The 16,480-nt window shown below is 40.3% G+C and overlaps 1 pseudogene; it reads left to right on the top strand.

The window, feature by feature from the left end:
• Positions 1 to 607: 607 nt before the first annotated feature.
• On the top strand, positions 608 to 1,947 carry LOC149250405 (nuclear pore complex protein NUP88 pseudogene; annotated as a pseudogene).
• Positions 1,948 to 16,480: the final 14,533 nt, after the last annotated feature.

Raw genomic sequence — 16,480 nt, 5'->3', positions numbered from 1 at the left:
GAAACTATAAACCTTCAGTAATAATATTCTATCAGAGGCACAACAAACTAACAAAGGCAATTATCTTAGTCTAGGAGGATAGATTGGATGAATGAATTGCAGTTCTAGAAACTCTGTGTGGCAACTATGAAAAGGAAACGATAGTGGATAGTGATCTTTCATATTGTTTCCAATTTGTTAGACTCAGTCTTGTCAGTCCTCTGTCATAGTCAAATTCACCAAGGTTCATTTCTCATCATTTGCAGTCGTCAAATGCCATTTGGTCAAAAAGAGTCATTTTAATTCTTGAGTCCAGGGTTTTGTCTCCAAAAGTGTGAAATAACGCTTGCAGGCCAGAGGAAGGTTCAGTAAGTTTTTATTTCAGGAATGCCATCGTCAATAAGGTGAGATTGATTCTTCTTCAAAACCCTGTTTTGAAGAAGAAATCATCAAATGTGTTTTTGTAATAAATATGTAATTTGTCAAAGTGTTTCGAAGTTGTACAGCTCTTCAATGGCAGCAGCTATAGCTGCTCCTATCCCTGCAAAAGCACAAAAAGAAAGAACATCATCAGCACCAAGAGACAAAGCAAAATCAAATGAAACAGAGTTTGCATTCAAATGCCAGAATGCCAAAATTATACAACTTGGTTGGCCGAATATCAGAAGATGAGGTTAAGGAGGTTAGTGTGTTGAGTGCTTCTGCAAACAAACTAGCAAAGTTGAAGGAGAATGCTGCGGAATATGCTGGTCTCATCATGGAGGAGCTTGATCCAGATCATTTAGGATACATTGAGATATGGCAGCTTGAAACCCTGCTACAGGGCATGGTGAACACTTATGGGAACGAAGGATGTGTAAAGCACAACAAAACTTTGAACATTGCAACCCAACATGAAGGTGAACTTTCCTGTTCGCTATCTGGATATAGGCAGAACTGGACAATCTGTGGTCCTTACCAGTGATGGAAGCATAATGGTTCTGTATTTGAATGACCGAATAGCATCTCCTGCTGATGATGGTCTCTGCAGAGCAATTGTTGTTGGGTCTAAAAGAATTTACTCTTCCAAAGACAGTAAAACTTTACGAATTTTACAAGTGACATGGCATCCTCACAGTGATACACATTTGGGGATTCTTTCCTCCGATTGCATTTTCAGACTGTTCGACTTATCTTCAAATTTGGAGATTCCTGAGCAAGAGTACCATTTACAGCCAGCTACTCTTCAGAATCTAATGAGTGTCGTTGCAATACGTCCTGTGGCATTTGCTTTTGGAGGCGAACATTTATGGGACAGATTTACTGTGTTTGTTCTTTTTAGCAATTGCTCTGTTTGTGCTCTTTGTCCAAGTAGTCCCTTTTGGAAGCATCTACAACAGTTCAACTATTGAAAATATTTATAAAGATGCTTATATGTTGGGTCTACAGTCTAATTCTATTGGTTCTAAGGATGCAAACAATGTCAGCCTTGTTGTTGCTTGGTTAGAATCAATATTTCCAGAATTAGTTAATTCAGCCAATGATCTAACACGAGAAAAAAGTGCTTCACTAGGCCTAAAGGCTCGTCCGTATGCTCCATTCGATGCTTCTGTTTCATTACAGGGGCCTCTTTCTATTATGTTAGATGGCAATGCAAGCAGTGGCAGTGATGAAACTAAAGAACAGCATGTGCGTGTAGTCAGTTTTCTGTACAACACAGTCAGTAAGGATAGCATTTTAGCAATTGGCCTGAGTGATGGCCAAATGCGAATTTTTGCTCTTGCAGATGAGTTGCAACCTGTTTGGAATTTTGGGAGTTCACCTCGATTACGAGTAGACAATGATGGCAACTTGCTCTCAGTTGCCATGGTTGTGGAGGAAAAGTTAGGAAATACTTTAGATGATAGCACTTCGAGTGTAGAAACATCTGATAGGAAAAACAAAGTTTTAGAGGCCAATCGTGTTGAAACGGAGCTGCACGACGCATAGGAAGAAGGCACGGCGCACATGGGCCGCACGGCGCATGGGGCGCTCCTCCACAGTGCATTTTTTACACTGGCGCGACGCACTCACCAGGCGCGGCGTGTTGGGCTGGTGCATGGTGCACAAGCCTGAAATAGAAAATTTTACCACCTCTCACTCAAATTTCGCCTCCTATGTTTGGATGTGAAATCTTTAAATTGCTTGTTGGGTTCGTTTGGAGAGAATATGAGGATTTATAATGTCAAAAATGTCAACTCCTGTTTCAACATCTACTATGGATAGCAGCAATTTCGGCCTTTTCAATCATCTGTTACGCAAACATAGTTGCAGCACCAGCAGTATCATGGAATGACAAGGGTTGTATCTCCTGAACCGGCTGCGGCGTCAAACAGTTGCGGACTCAAGCATTAGCTTCATTGCATAGTGGGTTGCAGAAGAATCAGGGTATTCCAGTTGCTCAGGTTGTAAAGTGGTTAGGCATGGATGGAGAAGATATTGAAGGTCTTCTAGAATACCACGGGCTTTCTCTCAAGCAATATGAAGATGCTTACATGGTGAAAGAAGGTCCATTCTTGAGTAGTGATATGGATTTTCCCACCAAGTGTTCCCAACTTGTACATCAGAAAAGGTCTGCAAAAGTAGTCTTCGATGTGTTTTCTTCTGGTCAGGTGCCAATTATGGATGGCACTTGGCAAGCTATGAAGGCTTTGGATGTTCCAGTTGATAAGTCTAATAGGGATACTCAGTCTAAAGAATCTACAGTTGCTTCCATTGTCCCCCCAGAAGAGGAAATGCCTGATTATGAAGAGGATGGGCAACTCAATGATGAAGATCAGGTCCAACACTGGCAGATTCTTCAAGAGTCTGGAAGTCATCAAATGGAAGAAGTAGAGGAAACAGACAAGTGGCCAGTCTCATTGCCCATGCCAAATTTGAGCATAGAACATGTGACACCCAGATCTGTAGCAGGAAAGTCTAAACTACCTTTGTCGAATTCACTGCAAGAGCATCAGTCAAAGAAAAAACGTAGAAATGTGTTTGCTTCTGAACTAGAGTTGGAAGATAACAGGATGGTCTAGAGGATTTTGCAATCCGTGGTATAACATGCGAGGGATCGGCTAAAGGCCTCTTCTTGGTGGCCATGACTAAGTTCCAGCCCAGAACCTCGAAATCCAAGTCAAGCGACCCGAAAAAGGGGCTCATACTTGCTGTCTGCAATCCTCTAACTCGAGGGTTCTTTCGCCTTCCCACCACGCTGTCCATAGACAGACTCATGGCCATCGGCATTGCGGTAGGAGAAGAGAATAGACCTATAGTCATGGCGGTGGGTCGAAATAATGAGAATGAGAAGGTGGAAATTTATGATTCCTTCCATAACACATGGACGACTGTGGGGAATCTTCCAAGAAAGATTATGGGTTTCAACCTTGGAGATCGTACTTTCACTTTTGTGTCGTTGCCGCATTTTTGTGATATTCCTGATAGTCAGATATCGCCACAACTGCTGGTGTGTAGGTCGCGGATTCTTTTAGCGGGACTAGTATACTATGCTGTTGGAAGTAATGTAGTTAAACGGAAGGTTATCATTTGGGAGCTTGAAAAGGTGAGTGCCGGCTTAGGTTTAAGTTCCCCTTCTGCGTCTTCTTGCTTATCATGGAAGGAGACATCAAGAATGCCCTCGTCCATGTGCGACGATCTTCAGAAAATTATGCCTCGGCCACAGCCTTGGATTACAGGAGTGGGCGACTATGTGTGTTTCATCGTAAGAAATAAGGGGATTGTTTATAGTTTAAGCAAGAACTCGTGGACATGGCTTCTGGAATGTCCCTTTGATGGTTCTTTTGGAAGTGCTTCTGTACTTGAATTGAGACCTGATATGATATGAGTGGAGGCCATCTTGAGCCTACGTCCATTGAAGGCAGAATTTAACTAGCAGACATACATGCAGTGCACTGAGTCATTGAATCATCAATAAATGAATGGACCACTTGGAGATGTAAAGGTTGGCACCTAAATGGACATATTCTAAAAAATCAATTCTTACAGCATGCAAGGGAAGGTTATCAGGAATCAGTGGTATTGGATAATATAACCAGAGAACTCAAGGATGCACCTGTGCAATCACCTCTGATGAGAAAATTTTTTTTTTGGGTAGAAAAAGGTGTCCTGGAAGAAGTAAACTACCAAATTCCAGATCTTGATGAGGCGTAGCAAATTTTGACTGAAGATGGTAACAGTCCCATTATTCATTCTATATCAGCAATGTACAGACAGGAAGCGTTCTAGACTACACTCTTGCTTTCATGAGGGCAGCCTTGGACATGGTGCGTGATAAATGGGATCCAACTCCAAAGACAGGTTTCATCGAAATTACTGCCTAAAGAGAGTTCTATCGGATTTACAGTGGCCTTCAATTTGTATTTTGTGGAGAGCCGATTGAAGAGTCAATAGGAAATCAGCAACGGCTTGGTGATTCAGTTTCTTGGGGATTAGCTTCCAGCAACCAATCTTTCTCATGGGTTGTGAGGTCAGATATGGTTCATGGTGAATCGGCCATATTACCTAAAGAGTTCATTGAGGAAACCAAGGATAGAGTAACTGGTAAATTGGAGTCATTTGCAAGTCGTGCCAGCATTGTTCATATCAACATATGTCCTGTAGAGAAAGATATATTTGTGACAACCGTCAGTGATCGCAGTATGGTTTTATATGACCTTCGGATGGCATCACCTTTGAACAATACGCAGACAAGGAATAATGCCAGAAACGTTTTAAGCATTTTCCAGAAATGAAACGCTTTTAGAGACATCGACACCTACCAAAAGCCCAAATTAAACAAAGACATCTATCACAACAGAGAAATAGGAACAGACGGTCTATTGATTGGACTTCAGTTATGATTCAAAATATCTATGCTACAGGTGTTGCCTCTTCGTGGGCTATCAAACAGTTTTCAAGTGTAATGCTCCTTTTCTTCAGAACAGATGGTTGGCTTTTCATTTCTGTTAACAATGATTAAATAACCCCCCACTTTGGGTCGATCCATTTCCCACAGTAAAGCTTATTTATTGCATAAAAAATCATTTGTAAAGGGTTCGGAGTTCTGGAAAACAGTGGGAGAGCTGTGAAGGAAAACTTCACTGTACAGTTTTGACAGGGACTTAATGAAAAGATACAGCTCTGACCCCTGAGATTCTTGTGGTGTGAATTTAACATTTGTCTCTTCCTTTGTTTCATATGTAGCTTGGTTATGTTTCCATTTCATTTCATAATCATTTCTAAATGAATACTTTTAAGTGAGAAAGGTAGAATCCAATTTATTGCTCTATCTTGGGAAAGTGTTCATATTTAATGTTTTCTTCTGTTTGACAAGGATTCATCTTCTATGCCCTTTTCAACCTCTCAACAGTTCACCCACTCCACAGTGTTTCAAATTTGATGTTAAATCTCTTGCCTATCTTGCCTCAAGAGATAATCTGTGTCTTTGATTCTATTTCTCTGTTCAAGCTGTTCCTTGTCCCATGCAGCCCAACAACTTAGTCATTAAATCAAATATCTCTCTTTCAAATTCATTTTACTAGCCTAAATCAGTTATCATTTAAGTCATCTCGGACTCTATTGATCATTTTATCGAGATAGACCTCTCCTGTCCTCGTAGGGCTAGCTACGAGGCTGAGCTTGGTTTTATGTTGCCTTGAACCTCACCTTCCTTCAGCCTAAGGCAGATTCAAGCGCTAACACAATTCCCAGCTTTGAAGCAAGAAGTATACACAGAGGAGGTTCCCAAGGGAGATGGCACCATGACTACAAAATTTAAAGCTACATTCAAGGGCCTCCAGTGATCAACATTGATTAATCTCAGGAGCTTACCAGTTTTTGCACGCAATTGGCTGCAATGCAATGTACTAAGCTCCTTGCAAGCAGGATGCATGGCGGAGAATTGTGGCTGGACAGAGAATACCCAATTCATGTGGATGACATCCAGTGATTGATAGGACTCTCGGCGACAGGAAATGCAGTTTCTTCTGTGTTCCAGGGAGGAACGAAATGGGCAAAGAAAGAAGGTGACAAGGATTACTATGAAAAGTATAAAACCAAGCGCGGAGGCAAAGGCACAAAGATTGACCTCATCAGCAAGGAAGAGATAAAATTTTCCTATTATATCATAGTAGGGAAGATGATGAGACACTTTTCCAGGAATGAGTGTACTCTAGATGCAATCTCGGTTGTGGAACACTGTTGCGAAGGAGATTTGCTCAACTGGTCAGCCTTCCTATTGAACGAACTCTTCGAAGCTTGCGAAGACATATATAAGAGAAGCACCAATTTTATCTTTGGATATATACTCATGACATTGGCAATGTGGAAGTGGTGTCCGCCAAGAGGAAGGGAGCTGGTTCAAATCAGAGAAGACCAACCTGTAGCACTCAGGTACGACCCATGGAGAACCTCAGGAGACCTGAGTAGCAAAGAGGTCAATGAAGCAGCCTTCGGCAACTGGCATGCAACGATTTTTGCTATAATCAGGGAGGAAGAGCACATACCCATAGCACTATTGGATGATTTTTCAAAGGATATCTGGTTTGGGGTTACCCACGGCATACCTATATAAGACCACGATGTGTTCATCCAGAGACATTCCAAATGAGGCCACAAAAGTTTGATTTAGCCGAGGCAACATTCCACACTGAAGTTGGTTCATGGCCAGGGGTTGCATGTGATATTACGAAGGGCAGATACAGGTACCTATTTGCAGGAATGCAACCACAACCGTCAATAGGGGAAGAACCAAGAAGTAGTAGGAAGAGAGAAACAGAGGGTGAGCTAGATCTCATGATTACTCAAATGGAAAAAAGATGTCTTCCCTCAATCAGACAATTGCAAGTTTGATAGAACACTTAGGTAAGAGAACGCAATCCATAACTTTTCAAGGATCTACGTTGTTTATCCCAATTATCATCACACTGTTATCTAAGAAATTCCTCACATCAACCCGCATGCACAACCTAAGCCAACCATTCCTAAGTCGAAGTAGAAAAGAGGAACCAAAAAGCCACTTACTAAGAAGCCCAAGATAACCCTTGTAGTTCAGGTTGTTGACCTCACTGGCAAGGCAACTCAAACAATCAGCCTCCACCACCGCAGCCTTATCAGAATCCATTCCATCTGGTACACGAGTGGAAACAGAAGAAATGGAAGTAGACTCCACACACCAGTACATCAATTCCCTCCAGGGTAACGACACTTGCACATCCTCACTGATATCCCTACTTCTAGGGTCGGGCCCACTACCAGGCGAAGAATCGATCGCCTCAACACCGCAATCTATGGGAACTAAACCCTACTAGCCTGCCTTTCCAATAAATTTCCCAGTGATCCCAAACCAGGTTATTATTCCACCCATTCCTCAGTTCACCACAGCTTCACAGCTAGCCACCTCGCCCTGTACCCACTCAGAAAAATCCATTGCCAATGTCATACCCCTTCAGGGTAACTTCCCAGATCCAAACACCATTCAAGCAGAGACTCTACAACACTAGTCATCCTCAAATTTGTTTGGATTTATCCAATAGGCTACACAACGAGCAGAAAAAATACATAATGACCTTGTCCAAGAGAATCAGCATCAGAAACGACAATTGCAAACGATCACGGAGGAAAGGGATAAGCTCAGACAGGCAAACCAAGATCTCCAAGCACAAATAGATCAAGTCACAGATAAGTTTCGGGATCTTTGGGCGATAGTTTTAGACCTTGTCATTGAAGCTCCTAAAGAAGTTACATCTTGCACACTAGTCAACTGTAGTGAACACATTCAGGCAGCATGTTCGGACTTGCTAGCCACAAACACAGCTAAAAAAAAATTGGAAACAGTCAGATCAGCGCTACCTGATCCGACTGAGAGCTACACCAAGGAAATTGACAAGAATCTTAGCACCATCGCCACTATAAAACAATCCCTTACTAAAGCCCTCACAGATGGATATGCCCTAATGGAACAGGTGCATGATTGGTCAGGCAACCTAGCTCAAAAGAATCAACCTGTCTATCCCCTTTGCGAGCAGCTACAAAAATACATCGCAGAAAACAAAACATGCATGGACTCAATTCGATTATCGAAGATTGATGAAGAAATCACCTCCATTGAGGCACAAGTCCAGAAAATAGAGGAAGAGTCTACAAAGACCAAAAATAAAATCTGTGACCTCTGACCACTAGTCTGCCAACATGTTCTTGCTCTGTGAGAGGTCTGCAACAACAGTGAAGCACAGTGGAACATGTTACAAAGTAGTAGGATGAGTCAGCCAACCTCCACCACAATGGATGATTTCATCAAGCAGGCTGACTCAATGATGACTGCATGGTAAGAAGTGCTTGACGATTACAACCACTTCAGACAAGAAATGACCATGAATGTCCCTGAATTGGGGCCTTCATTTGGAAAAGAAGGCCAACATGTGGCAGAAGCAGCCGAAGCAGTAGCCCCGCAGAAGGAAGGACCGACGCAGTAGCAAGAAGAAGCATCTGCAGGACCAAAGATAGGACCCACAATGCTTGAGATAGATTGACTCGAGGATGAGTCAAAGAACTATGGTCAGGGCCTATTGGGGCCTTTGTTTTGAATTTTGAAGTTTTGAGAGAACCAAGGCGGAGAACAGGTGGCAGGAGCAATGGTCGACTTGTGGAGATGACAACCGAGGATGGAAGCAAGAACATGCAGTAGATGGGTAGTTGCAGTAAGGTGTCAAGAGCAAGTAGGAATAGTCAAGCAGACAAAGGAGGAGAGCGAAAAGCAACCGAGGGCAAAGATAGCCGAACAGAGCTGGCAGTGGAAACAATGGAAGAGAAGATAAAAGTAGAAGGCAACATAGGAGAGGGGGTTGGCATCTAGCAGGGGTCAAAAGTGTAGAAGAACAAGGTCCTAAGGACCTGAGAAGTTGCAGAATGGCCAGAGCTAGACTCAACTAGAGGTCTAAGGCATCCTGTGGCTATGGTATTTTATGTATCTATTGAAGGGATTTACACCTGATGTATATTGTAATGAATCTTCCTTAATTTGATATGAATGAATGAATGAGATAGTTTGCATGGTGTTATGGTCAAGTGTATTGTTCTAGTTTATAGACTTGCTCAAAATTTTAATTAATGGCCTTTTACTAGATGAATATGGTAATTTTAACAACATAATGTTGTGATGAATGATCTCTTTAATCTACTGATAAGTTAATGTTTGGATCACCCTTGATATCCCTCTAACCCTTATTAGTTCTCGTTGTGGCACACCTCGGTGAGACTCCTTGCCCTTGGGTAAGGTGAAAATGTCAGCGTTGGCCTAGACTATGGCGGATCCTTGTTGCCCCCTATGCCTGAACCCAAGTTGTTTTCCCTGATGACATTTTTGTGCCAACATCTTTCATTCTATTGATGTTATGGTTACATGCATGATAGATGCTAGTTTATTAGTGCAGTCATAGGAACATGTGTCGGATAGTCATGAATGATAGTAACTTGTGGTTGTATGCATTTCTATTGTTGTTTTATGTTAGATAACTTGATGATTAGGTTATACGTTGTTGATGAGCATGATATATAACTTGTTGTTGTTATATGCTAGTAACTTGATGATTAGGGTTATTACATTAAGATCTTGATGTTATATGTTTCATACTAATTTCAATTGGTCTATGCAAATGGTTAGCGTTATGACATTCAAGTATGAGTTAATATGTTGTGATATTATGTCATACTAACCTATACTGAATGTGCAAATGTGATTATTATGTATGAATGATAATTTTTTATGAGTTTATGATGTGAACTTGTTATCTAGTGACTATTATGGATATCATGACCTTATTTATGTTTGAGTTGATATGTCATGAAGGTATATCATGATAACTGGATTGATTGCGCAGACAAGATAGCCTCCCCTGAGATACATTAAGATATGAATTGTCTTATGTCATATATTTGGTGCTTGATTGTTTGATTATGTTGTCTAGTTGATTTATTTAACACAGTATGTTTGCAAGTTGGTTGAATGTTTGATGAATTTCATAATATGAGTATGTGATCAAATGATCTTGTTTTAAGATGATTGTACTAACACATATGTGTTGAGACAACTGATATGTACTTGAGTGTAAGTAGGTGATAGTTGTAGCATTATGTATTATGACTAATGAATGTGAGTTGATTTTTGAGTATGACATGGTTGTTAGACTTAGTAGAGGTTGATTTCAAATTAATATACGTGATGTATTGACCTGTGGAACGTGAGACTGACATGTGTGAGCAGTTGCAGGGAAACATGCTTGGTATTAGCTTGACAAAGAAATAGTTGATGTGTTTAGATAAATAACAATTGGGTGTTGTGATAATGCATAGTAAGACTCAATTGCAAGAAGGAAAAGTTAAAAAAAAAAAAAAAAAAGGAATTGGGTGAAAATTCCTTTGTCGTAATTCCAAACGGATGTGTGCTTTGCATACATGAAGTCTTCTTAACCTCAAATTTGTCTAACATTATGAGGATATGTGTTATATTCATAAATATGTATTTGACAGGTATATCAGTGAGTTTCTAATTATAGCTGGATCCATCAAGGAATTGGAGTCCCTTGAGAGATGGTATGGATGTGTTCAGTTACAGTATGATGCAGGGGATTGCATGGCAAAAGAGATTTCCAAGAAATATTAAAGAAGGCTCAGATTTAGCCTTCACTTGGAGGCACCGGGAAACATGGGGTCGAGTCATGGAGTTTTCTACTAGTCTTGTGCTTTTGATATTTTGTGATTGGTTGCACTTGATTTGTGGTTTTGATTGCGTCTAGTGCATGGCCATGTTATCTTGTTTGTGATGTCACATTGCTATTGGTCTTCATGGTTTTCTCTTGTTTTCTTCTCGGGCTTACCTTTATTGTTTTGAGAGTCTTGGGAATTCGTTGGGAAAGAAGGAAGTTAATGGAGCTTGAGAGGAGCTTAATGAAACCCAACATGTGATGTAAGACATGGATGAAGCTCGATGCATGTATAAGGGCAGTTGAAGGCAAGAGTATGACATCCAGTTGGACTGGTTGGGTCCATTGGTGTAAATGGACAATGGTAGGGCAGTCATGGGAAATGTAATCAAGAAAGGAAAGTTGAATGGATTTGAGGCATCATGTGCCTTAGCTATGTTGGGAACTATTGTTCTCAATGTTGCGCATGTGTTGCATGCATAAAGGGAGTTCTCTTAACCTTGACTTTATGTTATCTGATAATTATGCTATGATCATGATTATGTTGATGTTTATATATGTATCTATGTATATATGTCATGACTGACAAAGTCATCATGGATCATGATTACTTTATGCTAATGTTTATACACACATATGTATGTATGTACGTTGTTATTTGATAGGGTCATCAAGGATCATGATTATTTTATGTTGATATATATATGTCGTTTCTTGACAGGGTCACCAGGGATCATTCTTGTGGAAGAATGACTGCTTATGTAGGTGAATGGGATGAAGAGGTTCCTGGTTTATGAGGAATCAAGTTGGAAGAGTAGTCCTAACAAATCTATGAGGTTAGTATCATGTGTATATGAATTGATATTGTATGCTTGTATTATTCCTATGTCTATGTTATGGACAGGCTAATGCTAAGAGATACATCAATGAAATGAAAGTGGTGTGATATGCGGCATGCTGGGATAAGCATGGATTGTGGAAAGACACTTGAAAGAAGGTTGCCTCGCAGAGACAGTGTGGTACTACTGTTGTGCACATGTTATATATATTGTACTCGTTGCATCTATGGTTTTCTGCACATGTGATGTTGTGTATATATAGTGTGTGTACATGTTGTTTATGCAATGTTATATATAGGGTGGTACAAGTGGTGTGGTGTGCATATTGCATATGCAGTGCCGGGTATAGATGGTGATATGTACATGTTGGATATGCAGCGTTTTGTACATATCGTACTGTGTGCATGATGGATATGTGGCATTGTGTGCATATGGTGTTGTTTGCATGTTGGATATGCAATACTGTGCATAGATGATGCTATGTACATGTTGGATATGTAGTGCTATGCACATGTGGTGTTGTGTGTGTGTTGTACATATGGTGTTGTGGGCATTATTGTACAAGTGGTGTTGTGTGCATGTGGTGATGTGTACTTGTTGTACAAGTGGCGCTGTGTGAAGGTGGTGTTGTGTACATGTCGTGCATGTCGGGTTGTGTACATGTCGTGTCGTGTACACTTCGTGCATGTGATACTATGTACATGTTTTACATATGCTACCAGTGTACATGTGGTATTGTATGTGTGTCTTACATCTTGTGTTGTGGGCATGCAGTGCTATGTATGTGCATTGTGTAGTCATGGTATTGTGAAATATGTATTCATCATGTTGTACTATGTGTACGTATTTGTGTTGTGTTTTACACCGGGTGTAGGTGTATGTATTGTGTTGTGGTGTACGCCGGATGTAGTAGTATGTATTATTTTGTGTTGTACACTAGGTGTAGTTGTATATGTGGTATGTCAGGTATAGATGCATGTATTTCATGGTGTTGTATGTCATGTGTGTTTGTATGTGTGTAATGCACACTATGTTTATATGCACATGGTTGAGGAGAAGGCATTGGATGTTTGTCGGGAGTGGCAACTGACCTGGAGTGCATACAGAATAAGGACAAAGGTAGAAGCTAAGGACTGATTAAAGGATAAGTATCAATATTTTATTTCAGTTTTATTATGCATGTGATTTATGGTTCTAGTTTATGATGGTTACATGTGATTTATAATTTTTGTCTATGATGGTTGTGTTTTGAGCTAACCTGATGTGATATGTTTATACATTATGATTTGGTCAAAGATGCTAGTTTGACTTGTTGTGACAGGAAGCAAACAAAATTGCAAGTGTACCTTGTTGACAGGCCACCAATGAGGTATGATTTGAAGTTATTTCAAATTATTTTAAATCTAATGGAAATTATGTGCTTGGTACAGGAAAGCATGGAATTTCCGATTGGGTGGTCGAAACTGACGACAAGCATTTGTAGCAACAATAAAAGGAATTAGAACATTCAATAGTATGCTAGTAAAGCATTCAAGAGCAGGGCCATTGTGGGACACTGGTACCCAATAGTGTCCATTGATTTCCATGAGCATGATATGACCGGTATGATGGTTTTGAGGCAAGGATATGCCTTGGCACTTGGACCTTCTGATGCGAGGAAACCTTGCCAAGGGATGGACTACTCGGGATGGGGCTGCCAGCGGAACTTGGAAGGTGTGTGACTACACGAAAGGGGGTGACTAGATTGCCCAAGGGACTGTGTAGCAAAGAAGGGAAGTTCAGGGATATATTTTTTTGGTTAGGAGAATTTCCAGATGGAATCAAATGCACATTGGGAGTGTGCCCTAAAACAATGAGTCGGTAATTGTTCACTGAGAGGACAAGTGGCGCAGGATTATAACACTGGACATTGGATGCAACTTTGACTTGCAGTGGATTCTAGACTTCCTGGGAAGGAGGTGAATCATGGTATTACTTTGAGGGTGTAGGTGTGAGCTTCTGGATTCCCTTGTTATAGATGGAGGCAACATATCCTTTTATTTGATGGTTAAGAAAATGTACATATGTGTGTATTATCGTAAATACTGTATCGAGCTAGATTTATAAAGATTCATAAATAGTATAATTATTTGTTGGGTGAAGCAAAAGTGTATGTGTGTATATTTGGTTATTATTGTAAATACGTAATGAGTTGTGTTATAAAGCTCCATTAAACGGTATGATTGTCATGTTTCAACAGTGGTCATTGTAAATACTGCAACAAGTTGTGTTATAAAGCTCCATGGGCAGCATGTTTTTTTTCAGCAGTCTTGTTCGTTATAGTTGTCGTTGAACACCGAGGTCAGTGTTCCCCCAAGGGGGAGGGTTCTGTAACAACTTTGGTTAAAAATCCATGTAAATATAAAATATAAGACCACAGTTGATGGGACACATATTCCAAGCTGAATGTTGGGCAAAAAACATCCTAGGGGGTGTTCATTCAGTTTATTATGGCTAAGGAAATTGGAAAAGGAAATGGAAAAGGCTTTGGAAAGGCATGAGGCATTAATTGGCATTTTATTTATGAAAATAATGGAAATTAAGAGAAAAGGAAGGTGAAAGGCCACAGGTTGCATGTGAGAAGGAAAATGAAGGAAAATAATGGAAAATGAAGAAGATAGAGACCTCATTGATAAAAAGGCTTATGAGGATCAGTTGGCAAGCTTGGTTAGTGTAGACTTTGGTCAGTTTAGTTTTGGAGCTCTCTCTCTCTCATACTCTTGGACACTAAGAGTTTTCTTGGAGCACTCTTGGAAAGGTGTGGCATACTTGGAGTTTTGGAGCAAGAAGGCAAAGAAAAAGCAGGAAAGCGCAAGAGGACATTAGGATCAACAGCTACAACGGGTTTTGCTTGCAAGTACCAAGTTGCACGTATGTTTTCCTCACTAGTTTTGGCATGCATGGTATATGCATGTGGTTTATTGGTCATGATCAATCACTAACATGGAGGATTTCCTAGATTGATAGTGGATTTGCCTAGCCTTTCCATATCCTGGATAGCCATGGTTATTGTGGGTTTATTTCTTTTATTTTTTTTTTTCTCATGTTTTTACTAGTTCTTGGAGCCTTCATTGGACAAACACTCTAGAGCCTTGTAACAACTTGGGTTGAGTTATTAGTCCTAGAGCCTTGGTTGGACAAACACTCTAGAGCCCTTGGTGGGTTGAGTTACTAGTCCCAGAACCTTGGTTGGACAAACACTCTAAAGTCTGGTATAAGTTGTGGGTTGAGTTACTAGTCCTGGAGCATGGGTTGGAACAAATGCTCTGGAGCCCTGGAAGGCTTGGGCAAAGACCAGCCTGATGATGGTTTTGTGATGTCCGACCGTGAGGTGGAATCACTGTTTGATGGGTTAATGTGGTTGGCCTCTGGAAGCCTTGGATGGTTTTGCTTGATGTGTTCTTTGAGATCCCACATTCATGCTTGGAATGTGGCACATGGGTGATTGGTTGAAGAGATATTTGGCTCAGCCATGTCTACGGTTGGGTGGAATGTGGTAGTCCCATACTAGGTTGGCTTTTGCATCATTAACATGAGGTTATTTATCCTTATTATCTCATTAGTATTATATTGGTTTATATGTGGATTATATGGTTGATGTTTCCCTAGTATTTATGTGGTTATTATGTTGCTTATGCACATGTATCATGACAATGGCTATGTATGGATCTCATCATGTTTTTACTTGTAATTGAATGAATAATGTATCTATGGCCTAATAGATGATAATGCAGTTAAAGTGATAAGGAAACACACCCTCATAGTGAATCTCAGATAAGTATGAGACCCCAATGCTTAGATTTGTTGTTTACACCTGTAGATTACATATTTGTGATATGTGTTGACGGAATGTCTATCATGGCTAGTAGGGGTCTAGTCAAGGGCTTATTTAAGTAATTGCATTTGTATGATCATTCCCTTCTTATCTTTTTTTTCTGAAGGTGTCATTCAATTCTCGACAATGACCTGGGATCTGGGCCTGAAAAAATGTCTCAAATCCCGAGGATGTTAGCACAACACTAAGCAAAATAGTCCTTGGATGTTGGTATTCCATGATGTGGGAGCATCCTTAGCGCTCTAGACACTAGCATGCCCATATCATGGGAAATTCTAGGGGTTAATTAGTCTAAAAACTCAGTGGGACTCAGGGGTTGGTTACGTGAGAGGTTGGGATGGTTCCTGAGAGTCTTGTTGTTGTTGTGGAGGGTTTGTATGATGTGTTTCCATTGGTTCCACTTCCTTAACATGATTTAGGAGGTCAAATCATATCATAGTAACTTCTCATCACATGTTTACCTCGGTTGGCCGATTACTTGGGTAGATGTGGGAGGAGGGTGATACACCATTTTCCTATGATGTTCCTGGAACTGTCTTCTCTCTGTGAATTCCATGCTCTGAACAATAGTTATCAAACTCTTTGCTTCATTATTCACCTCCATTATCTGATCTGAGAAACTTCGACTTCTTTCCTATCTCATTCTCAACCAAATCTTTCCATTTCTTGAAAGTACCAAATACATCAAATTTATTTCGAATACAATAAACCTTGGTTTTCCTAGTTGCATCATTAATAAAAATAACATAATAGCAAGAGACACCAATAGATGATACCTAAGCGGGTCCCTATACATCTGTATGCACAAGCTCTAATTTCTCTCTCTTCTTTTCCTTCCCAACTCTGATAAATCTGACTCTCTTATGTTTTCCAGAAACACAATTTTCATAGAAATCCAAATCAACATGCTTCAAACCTGGAAAAAAAATTCTTGAGTGAATAATTTGTATCCCCTTCTCGCTCATGTTCCCCAGCCTATGATGCCAGAGTGTTGTATTTACTCCTGTGGAGTTTAAATCATTGAAAAAATTAGAAATATTATTGCATAAATATAATGTACCAACCTTTTCTCCTTTTGCTATTACCAG

The sequence above is a fragment of the Pinus tabuliformis genome, chromosome 7 (assembly GCF_031772625.1).
Source record: "Pinus tabuliformis cultivar Carrire ecotype Pingquan chromosome 7, CPIR1, whole genome shotgun sequence".
NCBI classification, from domain to species: Eukaryota; Viridiplantae; Streptophyta; class Pinopsida; order Pinales; family Pinaceae; genus Pinus; species Pinus tabuliformis.
This window is presented reverse-complemented; position numbering and strand designations above follow the sequence as displayed.